We start from the raw sequence: 25,373 nt of genomic DNA, 5'->3' as shown, positions 1-25,373 counted from the left end.
ATCAAGCACCTATCTATTCTAATCCCATTTTCCAGCGCTTGGCCCGTAGCCATGTATGCTATGGCATTTCAAGTGCTCATCTAAATACTTCTTAAATGTTGTGAGAGTTCCTGCCTCGACCACTCCTTCAGGTAGTGTGTTCCAGATTCCAACCACCCTCTGGATGAAAAAACTTTTCCTCAAATCCCCTCCTGCGCTTTACTTTAAATCTATGCCCCTTGGTTATTGATACCTCCGCTAAGAGGAAAAGTTTCTTCCCATTTACCCTATCTTTGTCCCTCATAATTTTGTATACCTCTATCAGGTCCCCCCTCAGCCTTCTCTGCTATAAGGCAAACAACCCTAGCCTATCCAGTCTCTCTTCAGAGCTGAAATGCTCCAGCCCAGGTCCTTTCCACAAATAGCAGGACAAATCCGATCCAGCCAATTACCTCCATCAGTTCCTCTCAATCATCAGCAAAGTGATGGAAGGTGTGGATAGCGCTATCAAACAGCACTTAGCAGCAACTTCTGGAGTCGAGTGGTAAGGACTTTCAACAGCATTACCGTTGCTAAATCCCCCACTATCAACAGCCTGGGGGAGGGGAGAAGGCACCATTGACTGAATCTTAACTGGGCCAGCCACATAAACAATATAGGTACAAGAACAGATCAGAGACTAAGTATTCTATAGTGAATGACTCTTCACCTGACTCCCCAAAGCCTGCCCACCAAAAATAAGATAATAGTCAGGAGTATGATGAAACACTCTCCACTTGCCTGCATGTATGGAGCTCCAACAACAATCAACAAGTTCAACCCTACTTAATTGAAATCCTATCCATGACCTCAAGTATGTTCTCAATCCACCACCAACGCCCAATGGCAGCATTTTGTACAAGATGCATTGCAGCAACTGATCAGGGCTTCTTTGACAACACCTTCTAAACCTACAACCAGGTCACTTTGAAGAACAACGAAACAGGCAAATGGGAACACCGCCTGCAAGTTCCACTCCAAGTCACACACCATCCTGACTTGGAATTATATCTCCATCATCGCTGGGTTAAAATCTTGAACTCCCTTCTTAACAGCACTATGGGTATACCTGCACCACAAAAAGTTGGCTCATCACCACTTCTTGAGAGCAATTCGGAATGAGCAATAAATGTTGGCCTTGCCAGCGATGAAAAAATAAGTTTACTGAGAATGCATCTCCAGTGCAGAAATTTGGTTTCTAGGAGAACTGTAGTTTCTCATCAGGATTTAATGCTATGGAAGTAACTGGAGGGAAGGAAAATAACATTCATTGGAGCAAGTTTACAGCCAGGGAAAACTTGGTATTTGGCAGAGTAGTTTTCAATCCTGTTTTCACAACAGTTTGCAGTAACAGAATTTCAGTAAGTGATGAAATTCTGGAGAATATTTCATCTTGCATAACTAATTTGTAATGTCTGTTATATTTATTTTTTCTGGGCAAGTCTGTTTCTTGCCAGTCTTAACTGCAGCATATAGAAGTGAAGCCTTCCACAAATCCATCAGTTTATTACACTAACAATGACTGAAACAAACTAACCTATACATATAGATTAAGAACGATTCAGATTTGTGCTCAGAATATCAGCATTGTGCCCTCCTGCAGCATTTCAGTGGTTGTGAAATAGTTGAACAGTTATGCTTAATGGGTGCTGCTTTCAGCTGCCTTGATTTCCCACTCTTTTATCATTACTAAAACAGGGGTTATAAGCAAGGTTCTTAGCCTGCTCTTCATGTCTTTATTGATATATTAGAGATTTGGTACCAAATTCATTCTGTTTTCTGTGTTAGACAAGTGGTAAACCAAACCTCTGAAAATATAAGCTTTGACTGAGGCTTCATAATAACATGGAAAAATTGGACCTCGCACATGAATAATGACAAGCATATCTTGTTACCGTCAGGTAACTGATTCCATTCTCCTCCACCCAGTTACTGGAATATGGCACTGGAAGCGGGTTAATAAGTGTACAGCTACACATACTAATTCCGAGCATATATTGTCAATCTAAGTTTTTGCTCATGGATATGTATAAAAACTATGATAAATCAAAGGGTAATTAATTTATATTATTAGGTCAGTGAAATATAAGAACTACATAAAACCTCATGAATGAAGAAACAGCTGTAAGTTTTGGTATGTGTATTCTGAATGTAGAGGCAGAGGATTTCGGTATGGTTCTTAATGAATCCTTTGCATCTGTCTTCACACAAGAGGGGAACAATGCAAATATTGTAGTCAAGGAAGAGGAGTATGAAGCATTGGATGTGATAAACATAGGGAGGGAAAAAGTATTAATGGGATTACCATTCTTGAAAGGGCCAGATGAAATGTACCCCAGGGCTGTTCAAAGAAGCCTGGGAGGAAATAGCGAAGGTCTGACCATCAATTTCCAATCCTCATTGGATACAGGTGTGGTGCTAGAGGATTGGTGGACTACTAATATTGTACCTTTGTTTAAAAAGGGAGCAGGGATGGATCAAATAATTACAGGCCAGTCAGTATAACCTTGGTAGTGGACAAATTATTGGAATCAATTCTGAGAGACAGGATAAACTATCACATAGAAAGGCACAGATTAATCAAGGATAGTCAGCATGGATTTGTTAAGGGAAGATCGTGTTTGCTAGCTTGACTGACTTTTTTGAGGAAGCAACAACGAGAATTGATGAGTGCAGTTGATGTGGTATACGTGGATTTTAGCAAGGCTTTTGACAAGGTCCCACTTGGCAAATTGGTTAAAAAAATAAAAGCCCATGGGATGCAGGGGAATGTAGCAAGCTGGACAGAAAATTGGCCCAGTGGCGGGAAACAAAGGATATTTGTTGAGGGATGTTTTTGTGACTGGGAGGCTGTTTCCAGTGGGGCTCTGCAAGGCTCAGTACTAAGTCCCATGCTTTTTGTGGTACATATTAACAATTTGGACATAAATGCAAAGGGCATGATCAAGAATTTTGCAGATTACATGAAAATTGATCGTGTGGTTGTTAGTGAGGAGGCTAGCTGTAGACTGCAGGAAGATATCAATGGTCTGGTGGGCAGCAAAGTGGCAAATGGAATTCAATGCAGAGAAGTGTGAGGTGATCCATTTGGGGAGGTTAAACAAGGCAAAGGATTACACAGTGAATGGGAGAATACTGAGAGGTGTAGAGGAAATGAAGGACTTTGGAGTGAATGTCCACAGATCCCTGAAAGTAGCAGGACAGGTTGATAAAGGTGGTTAAGAACGCATGTGGAATCCTTTCCTTTATTAGCTGAGGTATAGAATATAAGAGCTGGGAGGTTATGCTGGAATCGTATAAATCATTAGTTAGGCCACAACTTGCGTATCTGGTCACCTCATTACAGAAGGGTTGTAATTGCACTAGAGGGGGTACAGAGGAAATTTGCAAAGATGTTGCCAGGAGTGCAAAATGCAGCTTGAGGAAAGATTAGATAGGCTGGGGTTGTTCTCCTTGGGATAGAGGAGGCTCAGCAGAGATTTGATTGAGATGTACAAAATTGTGAGGCGCCTGGAAAGAGTGGTAAGGAAGGGTCTTTTTACCTTAGCAGAGAAGCCAGCGACCAGGGGGAATATATTTAAAGTGATTGGTAGAAAAATTAGAGGGGAGATGAGGAAAACATTTTTTCACACAGGGGATAATAGGGGTCAAGAACTCACTTCCTGAAAGAGGCAGAAACCCTCAACCTATTTAAAAGTGCCTGGACACGCAACTGAAGTGCCATAACCAGCAGGGCTACTGATCAAATGCTGTAAAGTGGGATTAGGCTAGATGGCTCATTTTTTGGCTGGTGTAGACACGATGGGTCAAGTGGCCTCTTTCTGTGCCGTAAATCTTCTATGATTCTATTCTATGAACTTAGTGCTTTGTCCCATATGAACATACAATTAGGAGCAGGAGTAGGCCATTCGGCCTCTCGAGCCTGCTCCGTCATTTGATAAGGTTATGGCTGATCTGATTGAGGCGTCATCTCTACTTTCCTGTCTACCTGCTTTAATTTTGGACCTCCATGTCAGTCAAGAAGCTACCAAACTCAGCCTCAAAAATATTCAGTTACCCTGCCTCCACTGCTCTCTGGGGAAGATAATTCCACAGACTAACAAAAAAAAATTCTCCTCATCCCAGTCTTAAATGGGAGACACCTTATTTTTAATCTGTGGGCAGAATGTTTTGTTCGGCATGCCGGTACACACCCAATTCGCTTGAGCATGAAATAGCACGTGATGATGTAAGGCGAGCGTCCTGACTTCATTGCTCTTTTGTGTGATATTTCAGTCTGCGGGCACCCACAAGAGTCGGCAGCACGCCCGTTGACAATTAAGGGGCCTATTAAGTCAATTAACGTATTAATCAACCATGATTTTTCATTGCCTGACCAACGTCATGGTTGGTGGGCAGGTGAATTGGCCAGGCGGCCTTTGCCTTTTTGATGAAACTTCATCCAAGGGCAGGATGAGGTTTCCAATATTAATTTAAAATAAACGTTTGCACAAAATTTTTATCTTGTATATGTTCAAGTGACTGTTTCTGATGCATGGACTTGTTTTCCCGATTTTAAGATCTGTTATTATTGGATTTGAATTCTTCAGCTCCCCGAGGCAGCTCTCTGCCTTCAGGGAGCGCTCCCCGAGCCAGCTCTCTGTCTTCAGGGAGCAATCCCCCGTGCCGAATTCAGGGCTTGCCCTCATCCCATCCCCACTCTGACAGCGCTGAGCCTTTCAGCGCACCTTTCATGTTGGCTGGTCGTTAATTGGCCAATTGCGTTCGGGGGCCGATCGCGGATGGGCAGCCCATTTCCCGGTTGCTCCCGAGCCTGCTGACCATGTGAATACCACTCATGTTGCTACTGCATAGTACCAGCGTGAAACAGCTAGCTATACCTGTTGCTCAAATCTTTGAGATACCTTGCACATCCAGGTAATCTGAAGTAGACTGGACACTTTTCAGCGCCGAAAATAAAGGCCTTCGGCACGTTCATGGATTTGCATGATATACTGCGTGAAATGAGCTGATCAGGGTAGCCATTATCCAACAAGTTGCCTTTGACGTGCCCTATTTTGGCATCAAGCTTGCATGGTGAGCAAATGGCTCAGATCCCATTTATGAGGTTGCCGATAAGGCCAATCTTATAGCGTGGAAAGCTTCCACAAAATAAAATCTCTTTTTTTCAGCAAAACCTAAGCTAGTCAAACATGATTCCCCTTTCACAACACCATGTTGACTTTGCCTGATTGCATTAAGATTTTCTAAATGCCATGCTATAACCTCCTTGATAATAGGTTTTGGCATTTTCACTATGACAAGTGTTAGGCTAATTGGCCTATAATTTCCTGCTCTCTGTCTCCCACCTTTCTTGAATAGAGGAGTTACATTTTCTATTTTCCAATCTGATGGGACCTTTCCAAAATCTAGGGAATTTTGGAAAATTAAAACCAATGCTTCTATCATCTGATTAGCCACTAAGATTAGCTATTAAGCCCCTAGGCTGAAGTCAGCAGGACCTGGGGACTTGTCAGACTTTAGATCTTATAGTTTTCTCAGTACTGTTCCTCTGGTGATTGGAATTGTTTTAAGTTCTTCCCTCCCTTTCACCTCTTGATTTAAAATTATTTCTGGGATGTTATTTGAAGACAGACAGTCCACTATTTCCGTATTTTCCATTATTAATTCCCCAGACTCTCTCTCTAGAAGACCAGTGCTCAGTTTAGTTAAAAGCAAAACACTGCAGATGCTGGAAATCTGAAATAAAAACAGAAAATGCTGGAAAAACTCAGCAGGTCTGACAGCATCTGTGAAGAGAGAAACAGAGTTAGCGTTTCGAGTCTGTATGACTCTTCTTCAGAATGCAGTTTAGTTATTCTTTTCCTTTTTAAATACCTATAGAAACTCTTACTATCTGTTTTTTTATATTTCTAGCTAGCTTTCTCTAATTTCTCCCTCCTTTTTTAGTTATTCTTTGCTGTTTTTTATTTTCTGTCCAACCATGTGACCTGCCACTAATCTTTGTGGAATTGTACGCTTTTTTCTTCAGTTTGATACTAACTTTAGAGTCCTGAAAACACTCAATGAATTCATCTTCCAGGCTATATTTACTCCTCTGTTTCATCCAATCCATATGTGGTTTGAAATCACCCATGCTTATCCCTATACCTTTCTTACAAGTCCCCATTATTTCTTCCAGTATACCCAGTCCCACAGTGTAGTTACTATTAAATTACTCCCAAAGGGAACTTCTTACCTTTACTATTTATTATCTCTACCCAAACTGATTCTACATCTTGATCTTTAACACTAATGTCATCATTGTGCTAATATCATCCTTAATTAACAAAGCTTCCCCACCACCTTTTCCTAATTTCCTGTCCTTCTGAATGTCATGTGCCCTTAAATATTCAGGTCCTAGCCTTTGTCATCTTGCTGCCATGTCTCTGTAAGGCTGTCAGAGCATAAATACTTAATTCTATTTGAGCTCACAATTCACCTACTTTGGGCGGACGTTTACGGCCCTGTCATAGCGGGGTGGGGCCATAAAATGTGGCGAGCCTTTCAAAAGTCCATTGACTTTGACGGGACTGTAAAATCCCGCTGGTGTAAAATTGCGCTCTTTGTTACAAATGCTATGTGCTTTCAGATACAGAGCTTTTAGATCTGACTTTATCCTACCTTTTCAACCTCTTGCCTTATCTGCTGGCTCTCTCCACTTTGTACTCTCTGCCCCTTCCTGTCACACTCTGAATATCATTACCTTATTGCTACCTTACTCTATAGTCTTCTCCTCTCCCTTTAATTTATCAAATCCTCCTTTACTTGATCCCTTACTCCCATTATTTAGTTTAAAGTCTCTCTACCACCCCAGTTATACAACTCTCCAGAACATCGGTTCAGGTGAAGACTGTCCCAACGGTACAGTTTCCACTTTCCCCATTTCTGGTGCCAGTGCCCCATGAATCAAAACCCATTTCTCCCTTCTAATCTTTGAACCACGCATTCAACTCTCTAATCTTATTTAATCCAATTCTTTAACGTAGGTCTATTTCACACAGATCCCATCATATATTTTTTTCCAATCATTTTTCCTTTATGGACATCTATTTACAACTTAGCTCTGTTTAATTTATTGAGAGCTTTCTTGTTAACAAATAAAGTCTTTTTTAAAACATCTGATAATTGAAGTATTTTAAAAATACTGTTATTAGTATTCTACAATAGGCCGAGTCACTAAAAAAAAATTATTTCACGGGATGCGGGGATGTGGGTGTTGCTGGCTAGGCCAGCATTTATTGCCCATTCCTAATTTCACTTGAGAATACTGTATAATATTGTCCCAGCATATGAGAATTCACAATTGGAGCATACAATTCATTTCCATGTCACCATACTTTACAGCCAAGAAGTCTCACAGTAAATCACTTCTGTGGAATGAAGTAGGATTTAATTCCATTCCATGCTTTCTGCTTTTCTCAGAGATGAGCAATAGAATCTGATTAATGAATGAAAAGGAAATGATTACACAATAGATCTGCTTGTGTAATACTGTAACTGTAAACCTAGCTTCAACGTTCCAAGAGCAGAGACCCATAATGATGTCCACATGATGATGAGTAATAATCAGCACACCCACATTATTCCCAGAACATCTGTACTTGGCTTCACTCTCAAGTGTTGATTAATTTTGGGTGCATCATAGTGCAAATGATTTTTGCTTGTGGATTGCTACTAAACCACTGTTCAAATGTCTACCGTCATATACAGTGAATATTATCAATACCATACCATCATAGAATGCATCTTCACCTACTGTTCCACAGATATAGTAATAATATCATTTCACTCCATTCTTTGCAGTATGTGCAACAGCAAAGTCAATTCTCAGAATCTAAGGGCGGAATTTTCCATCTTGGAGACTAAGTGCAGTGGAAGGCAGGTTGCAAGGCACGTTTCTTGCTGGGTGGCGTGGCAGCAACTTGCACTCAATTTCACACTCAAATGCTAATTAATTGTGCATTGGCGGGTAGTTTTCTGAATCACACGGTGAGGCGGGCACTGATTAGTCCACCCCGTCCTTACCTAATGGGGTCGAAGGTCTGGGCGCCATATTTAAACACCACCCGAGCACACACATTCACTCTCTGCAGCTCAGCTGTGTGGAAGAATCATTTCGAGACGGCTGCTGTCATGAAACTAACATATTTTTTCATTATATTGTTGTGGTTTATTGCAAAGTAGGTTTATGGGTGTGAGTGTAGATGGTTCTATCTGTGTGATTCAATTGAATTAGACTGCAAGCTTGAAATTATTAAAAGAAGTTAGGGGTTAAAGGCATTTGAAATGTTAATGAGTAAACATGGATGAGGGCTTAGCATGTAGGACGTGAAGGAGATTTGCATTTTTAGACAAGTGAAGGGATTGTCTGAGTTTCAGAGGGATGATAGGATGTTTACAACTAACAAGATAAGCAAGGCCAAGCAATATGCTTATTTTTCCCAAAGGTACTAACCGTATTGGCAACATGAAAGGTTTTTATATCATGGGAAAAGTAAATTTCCAAAGACATATCGAATAATAAAATTTACAGATTAAAGAGAGAAACATGAATAAAGAAGGATGGAAGATTATGTTGTTGGGCCATGTAGCAGCCTTGGGGAAGCCTCCAGCCACTTTTGTTTGTCTGCTGTGTCCAGTAACCAAGGACAGAATTTTGCCTTTGATGGGTGGACGGGCCCCACTGGCTCAGCGGTGGGCGGGCAGCTGATCGCTGCCGCCAAAACGGGCCCTGTCGCCATTTTAAGTGGGCGGGCCGCCCGATGGGAAGCGCTATGCGCTTCCTGTGTGGGGTGGCTGGGGAGGGTGGGGGGAGGGCGGGGAGAGGGATTCCCCAACTGTCAGAGTGCACTCTTTCACACATGCACGTGAAAGAGCGCACATCTCCCTGAGACTAAGTGCTGCCTCAGGGAGATCACTGACATGTTTCAATCTTCAAAAATAGAATAATAATAAAAATATCAACATGTCCCCCTCATGTGACAATGTCGCACGAGATGGGACATGTTAATAACTATGACAAAAACATTATTAAACTTTTTTAAACCAGACATGAAACCTCATCCTGGCAGTGGATGAGGTTTCATGTTTTTGCAGAAGCCACTAGGGCTCCTGGCCTGCCCGCCAGCCTTAAGGCCGGACAGGCAGGGCCTTTAACTGGCTTAATAATCCTGTCAATGGCCTCAATTGACCATTGACAGGTCGGTGGGCAGACAGCTGATTGCACTGTCCCCCTGCCTTTCTGAATATTTAAATGGGGCGGGATGATGTCAGGGGTTCCCCCTGACGTCATCCCGCGTCATTTTTGTGTCAGCAAGCGGGCCCCGCCCCCAGCTCGCCGACAGAAAAATCCTGCCCCAAAGGTGGGGGAAAGCCTTTGGAATTCCACTGTTGAGTGGGTGCTGTGGTAAACTTGCTGGCTTGCCTATTTAAATTTAAAATTTAAATGGTGTGTAGTTTAGAGTCAGGTTAATTAGGGATTTTGGGATTTGATATAATATTAAGTAACTATAATCTTATGTACGTGCTTAAGATCTTTTCTTTTGATAATAAATGTTTCAATTTAGTTTTTAAAATCTCTAAAGTTGTTAATAGACTCATTACTTCTGAATCCAGTACACAAAACTTCTCGTAATAAATACAAATTGCAAAAATGTTCTGATAGTGAGGCCAGGTTCCCTTGTGGATTTGGTCTGGCACACATCACCTGCCTTGTCATAACTCTGCGTCCAAGTATAAAGCTGCTCTAAGTTTCAGCAATGACTCCCTTGAAGCTCACATCTGTGGAATCCACCAGCACCGGGATCCTCTACTCCAGGAATGGCTCCAGGAGGCCCACCAGCTTCACCTTGCTGGCCTGGGAGATGGTTGCCTGGAAGGTCAGCTTGTTTGGCAACCCACCTGAGAAATGTCATCCGGTGTAGAAAGAGTGTGAATGATCTCATCCAGTTCACCAGGGTAAGTCAACATTCAACTCACTCTGATCTCACACCTCATAATGGCATCATGCAATACTCAGAGATCTCACACAATATTAGCGGGGTAGAACAAAAACAGAATTACCTGGAAAAACTCAGCAGGTCTGGCAGCATCGGCGGAGAAGAAAAGAGTTGACGTTTCGAGTCCTCATGACCCTTCGACAGAAGTTCTGTCGAAGGGTCATGAGGACTCGAAACGTCAACTCTTTTCTTCTCCGCCGATGCTGCCAGACCTGCTGAGTTTTTCCAGGTAATTCTGTTTTTGTTTTGGATTTCCAGCATCCGCAGTTTTTTTGTTTTTAGCGGGGTAGACATCAACACAGGTTGTCTCACGGACATTTTGACATCACCAGCATCTCATCTATCATGCAGCACAAACTCCAACCTCACAGTACTTACTGGGGAGGGCTCAGCACACATAGCTGGTCTGCATGCTTCCCAGCCTCTCCTCCATCCCTTCTCATCACATTCCTTCCATTTGCCTTCATCCAGGCCAAACTTACCCACAACAAGGGGGAGAGATCCCAGGCTCGAGGATGGATGGCCGACATAGAGGAGCTCTCCAAATTCAAGGTGGATGCTGCCGAATTCGCAGGGGGGAACAGAGATCAATCCTGTGGGGAAGCTGGGGTTGGCCTCTCCCAGCAAGCCAGAACAGATGAGCCCTCCATGAGTTGATTACATTCTGACATTCTCAGTGAGTAACATGCAATGTTATATTCAGCCTGTTCATGAGCTAAATCTATCTTCTCTCTCTTACAGGCTGCCGTAGGTCCAGACAGAACATCAGAGCCAACATAAGCCACAGCCCCCAGTCCACCTCAGAAGAGGACGATGATGAGGATCCATTTGAAGAAGACCCATCACAGCATTCACCTGTAGCCCCCACCAGCTCGGAGACACACACCCTGGTGGGTCATAGTTCTAGATTAGGCTTGGGGTCACTTTCTGGAGAGCACCTCACAGAAGCTTGGTGGGATCCATCAGTGGCTAGGCGAGAGAGGGGTGTGGGGTGCCTCAACTTTCCTTCAGGAGCCCCTTCTCCTCAGAGAGTCAGGCAGGGGCCCTCGGGCACTCATAGGAAGGAGCCAGCAGCTGGAGACCTGGGAGCCATCCACCCATGTTACTCCAAGAGTGTCCAGGTGATCCCAATCCCGTCTGTTTGTGAGCCCATCACCTCCAGCTGTACAGGCTGAGGAGGGTGCACCTGCCCCACAGCAGGAGACTCAAAGCAGGCTGGGGCCCTCCAGGTCTAAGCACTGTAGAGGACCATCCACCAAAGCAATCAAAGACAACAGGATGTAGCAGTCAGCAGGCTTCATCCACCTCTGCTGTGGATGTCAGGGATGCACCAAGACATAGCAGTTAGGTTAGAAAAATTAAGAAACTTTGACATCACTTCTAGGTCATGGGTGCTCAATCACTGTATATATCATGCACCTTTGTAAATACATTTGCTGTTCATCAGAATGGTCTTGTCACTTGAAAGCTTCGTGCACATGCATCTATCTGCCCTCTTATTGCGAGGGTGAGTCATGCTCCCACTCAGTGATCACTTCCCTTTGTGAGCCTCATATTCATGTGATGTGTAACTGAGTCATGGTAGTTACTCGATCTTTGTGTTAGGTCAAGGAGATGTGTCAAGCTCTTTACTGGAAGTATTTGCAAAATGGGTTAGTAACCTCTACCCCTTACAAAACAACATGGAGTTGGGCGTGCTCAAAAGCCTTGGAGGGTTAACTGGAATTGTTTCTCAAAATTAGAAGCATGTCTTCATTGGTTGTGCCAAAGCACAAGGCCTGCAGTCATGCATCTTCAGGATGCCAATGGTCTGCTCGATGATGGATCGTGTGGAGCTATGTGCTGCGTTGTATCTGTCCTCCGGTTCATTCTGTAGACAACGCATGGGTGTCATGAGCCATCAGTTGAGCAGGAACCCCTTAACCCCAAGCAACTAGCCCTGTAATTGCTGAGGCCCTTTGAACATGTGAGGCACTTCCGAGTGACCCAGGGTGTATGAGTCATGGGAATTCCCAGGGTACCTGGCACAAATATATATGATGTGCTTCTGATGATTCCATACCAGTTGAACGTTCAGGGAGTGGAACATCAGAGGTTGCTGCCATGGAGCTCTTAAAGTCACATGTGTGCAATCGATTGCACCCTGTTCTCTAGGGAAGCCTGAGATAGCTGCAAACCCCAGAAATCTAGCAGCCTGGCTAGCTTCATCAAGTGTCGATTTCACATAATGATGAGCCTTAATGTAGGGGGCATCTGTCACCTCCTCAATGCATTTATGTGTTGAGGACTGTGAGATGCCGCATAGTTCCCCTGTGGATCTTTGTAACGAACCAAAGGCAAAAAAATTTGAGCACGGCAGTGACCTTCAGGAGCAGTGACAGAGGATGTCCTCCTAGACCACAGGTTGTTAGATCCTCCCACAGAAAGTAGCAGCTACGATCCACCACATCTCTTTACAAGTGCAAATGTGCACAGCATTGTCTTTTGCTCATCTCCATATAGGAAAGTCTTCTTTGGTAGACCCTTGGTCATGTGAGTCGCTTATGTGGGATGGGTTTAACCTCTCATCCTCTGGTTCTTGCTGGGGCTCACCTGGACCATGGATCTCAAACCAGGCCTCCTCTTGAAGCTGGGTTAGGTAGTGCCGGGCCCTTCTTCCCTGTCTCACTCAGATCACTGCCATCAAGAAGGTAGCATTGAGCAGAGGCTCCAGCGTTCAAACTTCCATCTCCCTGTGGACGGATAGCTGTAACAGATAACAGATTAATGAACACTGGGCAAATATAGTAAACCTCCCACTTGCATACAGAAAGCCAATGTCATGCCCTACAGCTGTGTCTGTGCTACTAGCTTTTTGTTGATACAGCCTTGCAGCTGATACTTGACATCTCAATCCCACAGAGGTTAGAAGAGGTTTGGACGCATTCATGAAATGTGTCACCTTACCAAAGGCAGTCCTGCAATCTCTGATCTGGTATACTTATTAAGCTCAACTTGCACTTCAGCAATGCCTGGATGCCCTTTGGCCCGTTATCCATGCCATTTGGAGAAAGCACATTAGGGGCTTCCATTGAGGATCTAGCAGATATTCAGCAGCTATGCTTCCTTAATGGTTGCCTGCCTTTTCCATTCTCACATATCTCCAAGTTAATGCTCAAATGGAGCAACCATATTGTGAAGCCAGTGAACCCTGCAGTCTCTTGTTAAAGTGGACCAAAAGGCAATGGCTCCAATTACACCTCCTCAAGGAAGTCATCCTCTTTTCTCTCAGCTCTGACTTTATGTCAGCGTTATGACTCTAAGCCCTGAAAGGGCCCCTGAGTCCAGCCGTGGGCTGCTCCCACATTACCTCAGCCCCTCCCGTGCAGGTTCTATTCCAGTTTTAATTTTAAACTGTGCAATAACTTCGGGGTTTCAAGATCATGGTGCTGCATTTTTATTTTGAGACCAGCTTTGACCCTCCCCCCGTCAGTGTTCAGGTCCCTCCAATTTTCATGGAGCCTCACTGTGTGCAGGGCGACCTCCCTCCGGTTATTCTCCAGCCACCCCCCGTAACCCTGGATCTCATTGTTGTTGTGGTGGATATTCCAGCCCTCCCTGCTGGACCCATCACTGTTAATTTCCCCATGCCCCATGTGTACCTCACCCCTCCCCATCTTGAGGCTGTGTGATGGTCACATACAGAGGAGATTCCCCCTCCGAAGAGCTTCACGTACTTCCCGCTCCACTTTACTATGTTTTCCCCATTTACAGGCTACAGATGCCTCCTCTAACCATGACCATCCCATCTGCAGCCCAGTGCCGAGCCAGACAAGCACATGACCACCAACTGTATGACAATGAATACACCCTGTACATAAAGATGTGCCTTATCCCAATTGAGCACACAGGCCTTGCCCCTCCCTGGAGTGGGACTGCAACATGTGTGCCGTGCATAGCTCTGTAACATGGCCCACAATGCCCCAGGACTGCCTTTAATATCTCACCCTGACTAGGAGGTGCACAAAGCTCCAGGATTGCCTTTAGCCTCTCACACTGACCTCTTGACCCCAGGCCAGGGATTATGACTGTCTTTCAATGAGCTCTCCCATTCCCTCATGACTGATCACAGCACAATCTCCCTTCCCCTCACCTCCTTGTGCCACACTTGCACAACCCCACAATCCCCCCCTCTTCCAGAGTCTGCATGCATCCCCTCCCATTCATACAGTTCAATTCCCATCCACCCCATTGTTCTAGTCTTCCATTTGGGCTCCAGCTGCTCCACACGCGGTCTCTCCTCTGCCTGCCATCGTCCCCCTCCAACTTCACTATACCCCATTGACCCCCATGTCTCCCTCATCCCTCCCCAACCTGTTTCAGAGTGCAGTCCTGCCTGAGAGTTGCTACACCCACTGACTGCTGTCCTCCCAGAGTACAGAGGCCGTAAGCAGACCAACCCTACACCCCCACCAGTGTGGCATTCCATTGCCATTGCTGAGAAACTGGACAGCAGGTAGGCTTTGAATGTTGCACTCACTTCAATGTCATGAGTGAAGTGAGGGTGGACAGCTGCACGGCACTCACTTCCAAACGTCTTTTGGACCTGTCTAATTTCCTGCTGGCATGGCGCAAGGATGGGAGGGGGAACGTGATTCTGGTGAGTAACGTGTTTAAGGAGCATTCATGCATGCAAATGATGTTCCTGACATGGATCAGCAGGAAGCCCAACTTGCCATGAAAGTGGTGAGAGGAAAATTCCAGCCTGATTTCCCACCAACAGAAATCCAATTTTTGTCTTCTCTCTGAATTTTCTGCTCCCGACCGCCACAAAGCCCGCTAACGGCAGGACTGGAAAATTCTGCCCTAAATACTTAAAACTATTGGAACTCTTAACAAAAATTTGCTCATCATTAAACTATGGCTTCAATTTTGCAGTTCCATGTGAACCTGTGAACTGAACAGTTTAGTATTTATGGATGCAAAAAGACATTTGCTTTTGGAGACATAGAACCATGACTGTTAGGAAAATACAGGAATAGAAAGACTTTGGGGTCTTTTTGGTTGGTGCCAAAAAGCTCCATCATCCAATCCTTCAGACATCTTTCCAATTCTCCCTTAATTTTTTTCACATTATCTAGTTTCTAGTGTCTCCTATTGTTCCCCCCTACTATCCACATATTTACCTCTGCATATATAGTCAAATCTAGACCATCCGTGCACCTTTGCACTTCAAAGTTTTAGCCTATGCCTCCAGGTTCTACGGTTTGTGCCAATCTTAAACATCTTATTGGGATTCAGTTTATCCAGTCCTTTAAGAGTTCTGAATATTTGGATATACCTCAGCCTTCCAGAGTACAAAATTCCCAGATCTACAACCTCCCCCATGGGGTGGATTTCATGGAGGGATTACCCACCCACCCGACCTAAAAGTCAGTTGAGCCCTTGCCAACAGGAAATCTGGCTGCCACCCCAGTGATAATACGCTGGGGGTGGCCTTAATTAGTGCAGAGTGGGACCTCTGCCCCTCAGGGACAGGAAGTTCTGCTCTAGGGAGCTGCTGGCCAATCCAGTTGGCTGGCAACTCTATAGTCCTAGCAATGCTATAGTTCAGCAGTGGCTTCTGTTTGGACTACAACCAGTCCTTATGAAGAAATGAAGGTGTCTTCCAGACTTCAGGTAAGTCTGGAGATTTTGGGTAGGCATGGCTTGGAGACAGCGATGTGGGTGGCAGGTGAGGGTGTTGGGTTAGAGAGGCCTGGGGAGATGGATAAGGGGAAGAGGAGGGAACCATCCTGGGGAGTGAGGGTTGTCCCCATTGAGCACAGGGGCACCCCACCAAGGTACTCTCACTTCCTGCCTGTGCAGTGAAAGCTGTTGGGCTATTCACCATTCCCCCATCTTCCCCGCAAGCCAAATAAATGCTGCAGAGATGGAATGAGGCATTTAAGTGGCAGTTAATTGTCCATTAAAAGGCCTCATTAGGCCTGAAGGTGGGTGGGCTGCCTGATGCCTTACATGCCCCCATAACATGGGGCAGGTCAGTGGTGGGTGGAAGGCGACAGGCTGGCAACCCATTTTGTTCTACGTGCCCCACCATCACCTTCAAATATGCTGGCAAGGGGTTGTAAAATTCACCTCCGTATTTTAGAAGCCTTACACCCAATTTGATTGGGCTTTTCTGTACTGCCTGGAATTCTGTATATGGTGATCGCAACTGTCCGCAATGCTCCAGGTCTGTTTGCATGTGCTTTGTGAAGGCTTATTATGACCTCCAGGGATTGGTGCTCTATCCATCTGGTTATACTTGATGAAATTTGGTAAGTTTTCCCTGCTGCTGCCATACTCTGACTTGCTGGTTTCAGTGAGCTATCCAACAATACACTCAGATCCCCGGGTTCTCATGTTTTGCTCTGTTACCTGGAGCCATTTCCTTCACATTGCCTCTTTTTCCTCCCATCCCTTCTCTCACTAATGTGCATTTTAAAAAAAAAAATATTTCATGGGATGTGGGCATTGCTGGCAAGGCCAGCATTTGTTGGTCATCCTTTATTGCCCTTGAACTGTGTGGCTTCCTAGGCCATTTGAGAGGACAGCTAAGAACCAACCACATTGCTGTGGGTATGGAGCTGTATGTTGGCCAGACCAAGTAAGGATAGCGTATTTTCTTTCCCTAAAGGGCATTAGTGAGCCAGATAGGTTTTTACAACAATCAATGAGAGTTATGGTTACCATTATTGAGACTAGCTTTCCATTTCAGATTTATTAGTTGAATTTCAATTCCACCAGCTGCCTTGGTGGGATTTGAAGCTGTATCCCCAGAATGTTATTAATCCAGTGATATTACCATTAAGCCACCATCTGCCCCAACATGTTTCAGCATGAAAAGGGTGATTCCTCAATTTCATTCAAGCAGGGAGCCACATTTGTCAGGAGCACGTGCCAGAAAATTGAGGCAACAATATTATAGTCTTAACTCCAATATCTACTCACTATGAGCATGGATGCACCACTAGGACCAGGATTGTGGAACTACCTCCTAAATGTTATTTGGGGATTGCCACCCCCTCCCCCCCCCCCACCTCATCACCTTCTCAGCCTATTCAGATCACTCTTCCATTTGCCAACTTAGACGATTTTGTTTCTGTCTTTAGCTCCAAATTATTTATACATATAGAGTCATAGAGTCATAGAGGTCTACAGCACAGAAAAACACCCTTCGGGCCCATTGAGTTTGCGCTGGTCAAACAAGTACCTAACTATTCTAAACCCATTTTCCAGCACTTGTAGTCTTGTACACCATGGCATCGCATATGCACATCCAAACACTTCTTAAATGTTATGAGGGTTTCTGCCTCTACCACCCTTTCAAGCAGTGAGTTCCAGATTCCCACCACCCTCTAGGTGAAATAATTCTTCCTCACATCCCCTCTAAACCTCCTGCTCTTTACCTTAAATCTATGCCCCCTGATTATTGATCCCTCCACCAAGGGGAAAAGTTGCTTACTGTTTACCCTATCTATGCCCCTCATAATTTTATACACCTCAATCATGTCCCCCTCAATCTCCTCTGTTCCAGGGAAAATAACCCCAGTCCATCCAATCTCTCCTCATAACTAAAATTCTCCAGCCTGGGCAATATCCTGGTAAATCTCCTCTGCACTCTTTCTAGTGCAATCATCTCCTTCTTATAATGCGGGTTCCAGAACTGCACACAATAATCTAGCTGTGGCCTAACCAGTGTTTTATACAGTTCCAGCATAATCTCCCTGCTCTTATATTCGATGCCTCGGCTAATAAAGGCAAGTATCCCATTTGCCTTCTTAAGCACCTTATCTACCTATCCCACTATCTTAAGGGAACGGTGGACATGCACACTAAGGTCCTCGGTTCCCAGGGTCCTACCATTCATCGTCTATTCTTGTGCCTTGTTTGTCCTGCCCAAGTGCATCACCTCACTCTTATCTGGATTAAATTCCATTTGTCACTGAACAGCCCATCTGACCAGCCCATCTATATCCTTCTGTAGCCTAAGGCTATCCTCCTCACTATTTACCACCCCACCAATTTTCCTGTCATCTGCGAACTTATTGATCAGCCCTCCTATATTCAAGTCTAAATTGTTTAAATATACCACAAACAGCAAGGCACCTAACACTGATTCCTGTGGAACCCCACTGGACACAGGCATTCAGTAACAAAAACACCCCTTGACCATCACCCTCTGCTTCCTGCCACTCTGCCAATTCTGGATCCAATTCGCCAAATTGCCTTGGATCCCATGGCTTTTACCTTTGTTATCAGTCTCCCATGCAGGATCTTATCAAAAGCTTTGCTGAAGTCCAAGTAGACTACGTCAAATGCATTGCCTTCATCTACAGACCTGGTCACCTCTTCGAAAAATTCAGTCAAATTGGTCAGACATGACCTCCCCTTAACAAAACCGTGCTGACTGTCCTTGATTAATCCCTGCCTTTCCAAGTGTAGATTAATTCTGTCCCTCAGAATTGCTTCCAACAGTTTCCCCATCACTGAGGTTAGACTGGCCTGTAGTTCCCTGGTTTATCTCTCCCTCCCTTCTTGAATAACGGTACCGCATTGGCTGTCCTCCAGTCCTCTGGCACCTCTCCTGTGGCCAGAGAGGTATTGAAAATTATTGCCAGCACCCCTGCTATCTCCTTCCTTGCCTCACTCAACAGCCTGGGATACATTTCATCTGGGCCTGGAGATTTATCTACTTTTAAGCCAGCCAGGTCACTTAGAGCTTCCTCCCTTTTTATGCTAATTTCTTTAATTATATCACAGTCCTTCTGCCTGATTTCCACATCCACGTCGTCCTTCTCACTTATGAACACCGACACAAAGTATTCATTTAGAACTCTGCATGGATAAGGAAAATTAGCTATCCATTGATTTTTCATATAAATTCCATTGTAGTGCTGGTGTGAAGGGCTCCTAAACCTCCTCTATTGCAATATGCTTTCAAAATGGTCATATATTGTAACCCAGAATGGAACGATTTCATGTTTCCCATTAATAGACAACAACTGCACTAACTTCCTTAGCCATTGATGGCATGTTGAAATACATGAATTTCCCTACACTCTACCTCATTGAGTGAAACGAGGCATGAATGTGCCACATCCTTTTGCAAAAAGGAAAACTGTTCTCCATTTGACTCATGGCTCTTTCCTCAGGGCACTTTCTTTTAAACATGTTTCTCTGATGACAACTTCAAGCCAAATTTTCTCTAATAATGGGTCTACCACATGTCATCAAAAGCACGGAAGACATCTTCTTGACGGAAGCTTCAAGGTTAGCTTCAATGTAAGGATAAGCTTGTCTGCAATAACACATGAACATGAGGGCTTTACTGTTGAACAGCAGTGAAGTCTTAGCTAATATATGCAATTTGAATTATTGTGGTTCAATGTAATAAATACAGTACTGTTTGAAAATCAGCACTGAATGAGGCCGGCTGTTCTTTCACAGTTTACAGTGTCTGAATTTTTTTTCATAACTACGGGCAAATTAGCTGGATCAGGGAACAGGGAACTGAACTGGAAAAGTACTGAGTAACTGGCCCTGATATTTGTGGGGAGGGAGCGGGCGGAGGGGGGGTGTGCGGTGAGCTTAATAGTCGGCAAACCCAGAAGAGCGGGTTTTCCTCAGTTCCTGCTGAATTTAAAGGATTAACATTTTTGAAATCCCTTTCCTAGCCACAGCCAGTTACGTTGAGAGGCTAGCCAGCCATCGGCTGAGAAGGCTTGAGGCACTAGAGCACAGTTGGGAAGCTTAGAAGAGCGAGGGACAGATTGGATGATAGTGGTAGGGTGGGGGGCAATCATTGATGGTGAGGGTGGGGGTGGGAGATCTGGGTTGCCTGAGACATCGATGAGGAACTCAGAGAATTGGGGGGGAAGAGGGGAGAAGATCATGGAAGTTGGAGAGATTATGGGGGGCAGGGGGGAAGATTGCAGGAGGGGCCTTGGTGGACATCAGGTAGCCATTGGATTGTAGGGATGGAGGAGGGGCACCTATCACTGGAGAGGTTATTGCTTGTTAGGCCGAGAGGAAGCAGTCCTGCTCCTTCTGCAGCCCACAAGCAGTACTGGAAAAATATTTACTGTTCCTAGCAGTAGTCCTCACATCCCTTTGGCTGCCTGGTTTATTTGAGGTCAGGAAACCCACCCTGCCAGTGCTAAAGCTGGAACAGAGAAAATCTGAGGCATGTAGCCTCATTAAAGTATATAAGCGGGAAACTTACCTCCTGGGAGGGTTAGTTGCCCAGCCCCCACTCCACCTTCATTAAAACTGGAAGTGAACACGGTACAGGGGGGCTGGGTATGAGATTGTTTACAGTCTTACTTGCCACTCGACCCAAAACACTCATCTTCAAAGGTTAAAATCCCCTCCCCCACCCTTCCGCACTGTCTTTCTTGGTTGATTGACTTTAATGGAAACTGAAAAATAGCCATGTTAGGCATAACCTTTGGATGCCAACTATTGTTCCAAACAGTGCAGCTATTCAGACTACATGATTATAGACTGATGGATAACAGCAGGTTGGACTATATTAGGAATATAGGAACAGGAGTAGGCCATTTCTCCATTTGTGCCTGCACTGCAACTTTGTTAGCTACAGCGGTTCTGATCTCTCTAATACCAATTTCCTTTCTACATACCCCTTAATACACTTACTGTCCAGCCATGCATCTATTTCCCTTTTAAATGCCTTGATTGATTCTGCATCTATGGCCTTTAGTGCACTCCACTTTTGTGTGGAGAAATTCTTCATGGGTTTGCTACTAACCACTTAATTCTATTTTAAAAGTTATGTCCTGTTGTTCTAGCAAAAAAAAATATTGATCAAGTACTTGTTACCATTGGTTTTTTTTTGGCATTTTATGGAGCAGAAGCAGGATTTGAGCTATTCACAGAATGGGGAGTGGGTGGCGCACTAGCATGCTACAGAATCTGCTGTACATTCACTTTTGGTTGAAGTCAAGAGAGGAAAGATTACATTTTTATCTTTCTGACCCTGTTCTGGTCAGAAGCAAAATGGGTAACAGTGGACACGACTCCACAGCACAAACAACCTTGTGTTTAGCACCAATTCAGTCAGTCATCCTTCCTTAAGGAAGGATAATGTAAAGGACATGAATGAGAGGGGAAGAGGAATGTGCTGAGAAATTGAAATCTAATGTTGTTAGCATAATGTAGGAAGAGCCAAGAGTGACAGGTGTCCCACTGCACAACTGCAGAATTGATTCTGCTCTTGGTCATCATTATTCAAGTAAATGAAAAGTGCCCTCTCCCTTCAAAAGAGGGAAAGTAAGAAAGTCAAAGCAAGAAAGGAAGGTTGAATTACCTTATCATGTCTCTCAGAAACATCCTAAAAGCACTACAAATATAATGAATGATTTGGAAGTGTTGTAAGTCTGTGATGTGGGTGAGCAAAACAGTTATTTTGTACACAGCAAGATGCAGCAAACAACAGAGATGAATAATCAGTTAAACTATGTTTGGCAGTTTTGGTTGCAGATAGAATATTGAGGGTGCATATACCATAATATACTCTTCTTCCATAAAACTCTACCTATCTGATGTCAAATCAACCATTTTGACGGCTGACTCTGCAGGGAAGGAAGTTGATTTAATCTGTTAGTTTGGAGAATCATTCACTCTCAAGTTATTTTTATGTAATGTGTTGTTATGTGTGTTATTGCTTTTTTCATAAGGGATCTGTTGCTTTGTAAAAGGCATTCCGCTCAGCCATCCAAAATAAAACAAGCCTACGCAAAAACACACCCATTCAAACTGTGGTTGAAATCATGTTTAATTAACTTTTGAGAATCTGAATAAGCATTTAAATGAGTTTGAAATATGTTTAAATAATGCTCAATTGTGGCCAGTATTCCATATCTTATATTGCAGATCTATGCAGTATACATGGATATTTGTATGATACAAGTTTCAATGTGTGTAACAGGTTTTATTCACAGTGCATTACAATGTCTACATTGCTTCAGCTCAGGCTTCAAGCTCTTTTTACAATTTTGTTTCCTTTTTTGAGTCCATGTCAGGCTTAACCAATCAGCACAGTGGGCATCGATTGTACATGGTCTGACATAATCAAACACAGAACAATTGAACACTACATTGTTTCCCTCTTGTAAAACGAAAGACCTTGGTCCTTCGGATGATGGGGTTTCCCGTCCTGCCATCCGAAGAGTCGGTGGGGAATACATCCCCACCAACACTGCCTGTCCCGCAGCCATTTCACGCTCCAATGACCATTAATTGGCTGCAGCCGGGACTTCCACTCCTCACTCCGGAGGAAGTTCCGCCTTAGAGAGCTGCGGCCAATCTGATTGACCGACAGCTCTCTAGTCCTTGCAGCGACAGAAGCTGCAGTGTACAGAAGTGGAACTTCATCCAGTCCCACAGAGCCTAAGTCCCAGGAGTGCACAAAAAGGTGTGTTTTCGGGGTCTCAAGGTGGGGAGGGTAGGGAAGGTCGGGGGGCGGCGTGGGGAGGGCTATATAGTGGGGGATTGGGCTGTCAGGGGAGAGGCTGGGGGAGGAGGAGGTCCAGTGACCACTGGACTGAAGTTAGAAGGGGGATTCTGATTGAGATGCAACCCCTCCTCCCTTCCTGCTGGATACCTAAACCCTGCCTGATTATTTTCGGGCTTCGCCCATACCTGGAAAATACCCCCACCAACCTAAAAATTAAGGCCATTGCCCTTAAGTGGTCAATAATTGGCCACTTAAGGACCTCAACTGGGGCAAGGGTGGGCAGCCCGTCTGAGGCCTTGTCTGTCCCAGTATAAAATCGCTGAGAGGCTGGGACGGGCAGGAATCCAACAGGAAGTCTATTTGTACTATTTCTCGCTCCCGCCCCAGCCTAAAAACCCACTGGCAGGGGAGTATGAAATTCAGGCCCTTATTTTAAATTAAACCATTCTAAACAACAAACACATGTACATTGAGCCATTGCTTAGAGTTCAGCTTGTCCATTTACTCTGAGGACAGAAATAGTCTTTGAGATATGAATGTTTTCAATGGCTACAATCGAGATCTATGAATTTGAAATTGTGGTTCTTTGTGATCAACTTGACCAAGTGGATGATCAACACCACAGTTGCTAATCAGAAAAGGAAAAGTATCCTCATAGTCACCATCCTTGAAATATCCTATTCTGCTCGCTATCAAGCATCCCTCATTCCACTTATTGTTGTCATCCAACAGGTAAGCATTGGTACCAAGCAACTATTTGATCTGCTTTAGTCCAGATAGAAATGATGCAATTTTGTTGTCAAAATTTGGCCATTTGATAAGAACACAATCTCCAAATTCAAATCGCAATTCCCTTGTGCCTACTTGCTTTACCTTGCCCCTTCGCAATTTCTTCTGCATTCACTCTGACATTCTCGTTTAATGGTGGTGACGGCTTCAGAATGGTCCATGGCGTGTGAAAGCTATGACCTATCATAAGTTTAGCTGGTGTTTTTCCAGTCAGAGAGTGTGGGCTGCATTCATTTGTGGGATATGAGTGGATTTTTCAAATATTTTCCTCTTCGACATACTAGTTCTCAGACCGTCCTTTATCACCTTGTTCAATCCCAAGCTCATTTTCAGTCTGCTTTCTCCTAACTATCAGAGTAAGAAAGATATAGATGATCCTAATGGGAGCCCAAATGTCTTAATTGGTAGTGCTCCTGTCTCTGAGCCGGAAAACCCTGAGTTCAAGTCCCACTCCAGGACTTGATGGTCAACCTAAAGCAGGTTGTTAATCAGTCTGCAAATTCTTGCAACACTTTGCACCATTCTCCAAGGGACAAATCAGAGTGTAAAGATATGCAAAACAAACAAACAGATGTTCCTAAAAGTGGAGTTAAGGAATAAGTCTTATCCAATGATCGTTTTCAGCATGCTTCCTCCTCAGCCTGTTTTGTATGTCCTGAGAAAAGTGCATTAATAAAAATTAAGAATCATGTGATTTTTAAACTTTTAGTGATGTTTATGATTCTCATGATCAAGAGATGTTAATGCTGGGGAACGGGCAAGGTTAACACTGGATTAACCTCTCCGGCCTTGTGTCACACATGACAGAAGCAGAATGAAGATCCCTTTTTTCCAATGTGAACTTTTCCACTCACTTCAGTACCCATCCTTATTGCCTGAGTGAGCCTAGTGAGCTTGTTATCAATGTATGAGCTGTATTGTAGTGTGCTACAATGCTATCTAGGAACTAAATGAAAACTGGATAGGTTTAATTAATCTAAGACCTTTACACAGCAGAGAAAGAGAATATATTAGTCTGGATTGGACTATAATCCAGATGCCAGAGATGGTAAAATAACGTGTTAGCACAATGTGTCATTCAGTGAGCAGCCTGTGAGGGAAGTCCAGAAATCTCTCTAGCAAAAATAAACACAAGTGTCGTGCAAATATAAGACAACCCAATTTTTTCATCCCAGAAATCATGTTTTTGCATATAGTCAGTGTATGAGTCAACATTCAACACCACCACACCCCCTCCTCCCCACCCCACCTTTTCAGCCACTAAATGCTAAGTACTAGTCAGCCTCAATTTTTCATCCCACACATTGATGTTTTTCTTACCGGCACTTTATAACTGGGTGCAAGAGATCAAGCAGGCGATATAGGCAGTGTTGCAAACATGCGTGGGAATTCAACCATGCCCACAGACAGCAGATCCCACATGGCGAACAACAAAGGTGGCAACCACCCATACCGACGCCGGCAATTCACTTTTATACTCGGTATTGTCACAAAGCTATCCCCCTTTATTTTTGAAAATATGATTTAAACCTTTGACTCACTGGAAAGGTTGCAAGTTGAAATGAGACAGAACAAACTACTTAAAATTGCAGGGCCTCAAACAATTCACCCTCAGGGGAGTGTGAAGAGGAATCCATTTCCTATAATTCAAAGACCAATTGAAATTCGCCACTGTTTAAGGAAGAGATATTAAAATGCAAAGTTCTGTATATTGAAACAATGGCTGCGCCAGACAGATACACCCAAAAACTCCTTGGAAATACACAATGGGTGAAGTATAACAGGACAGGCTGCAGCCATGGCAGAGAGGTTGCAAGAAAGTCTTCAGCAGGGGAAACAGGCTGTAAGCGGGGCTCTCTCCTTCCCTCTCTTTTGGAACAAGTGTAATATCCAGTTTGGAAGTCAGCCTTGCTAGAAATCTACCAGCGAACCAAGATCTCATAATAATTTCAACATTTACATCTGATCGCATCCATAAAACCAGCTAATCCAAATTGGCCACAATGTATAAAAATTTACATCTCAAG

Source organism: Carcharodon carcharias, chromosome 18 (genome assembly GCF_017639515.1).
Source record: "Carcharodon carcharias isolate sCarCar2 chromosome 18, sCarCar2.pri, whole genome shotgun sequence".
Lineage (NCBI taxonomy): Eukaryota > Metazoa > Chordata > Chondrichthyes > Lamniformes > Lamnidae > Carcharodon > Carcharodon carcharias.
Note: the sequence above shows the minus strand (reverse complement) of the source record.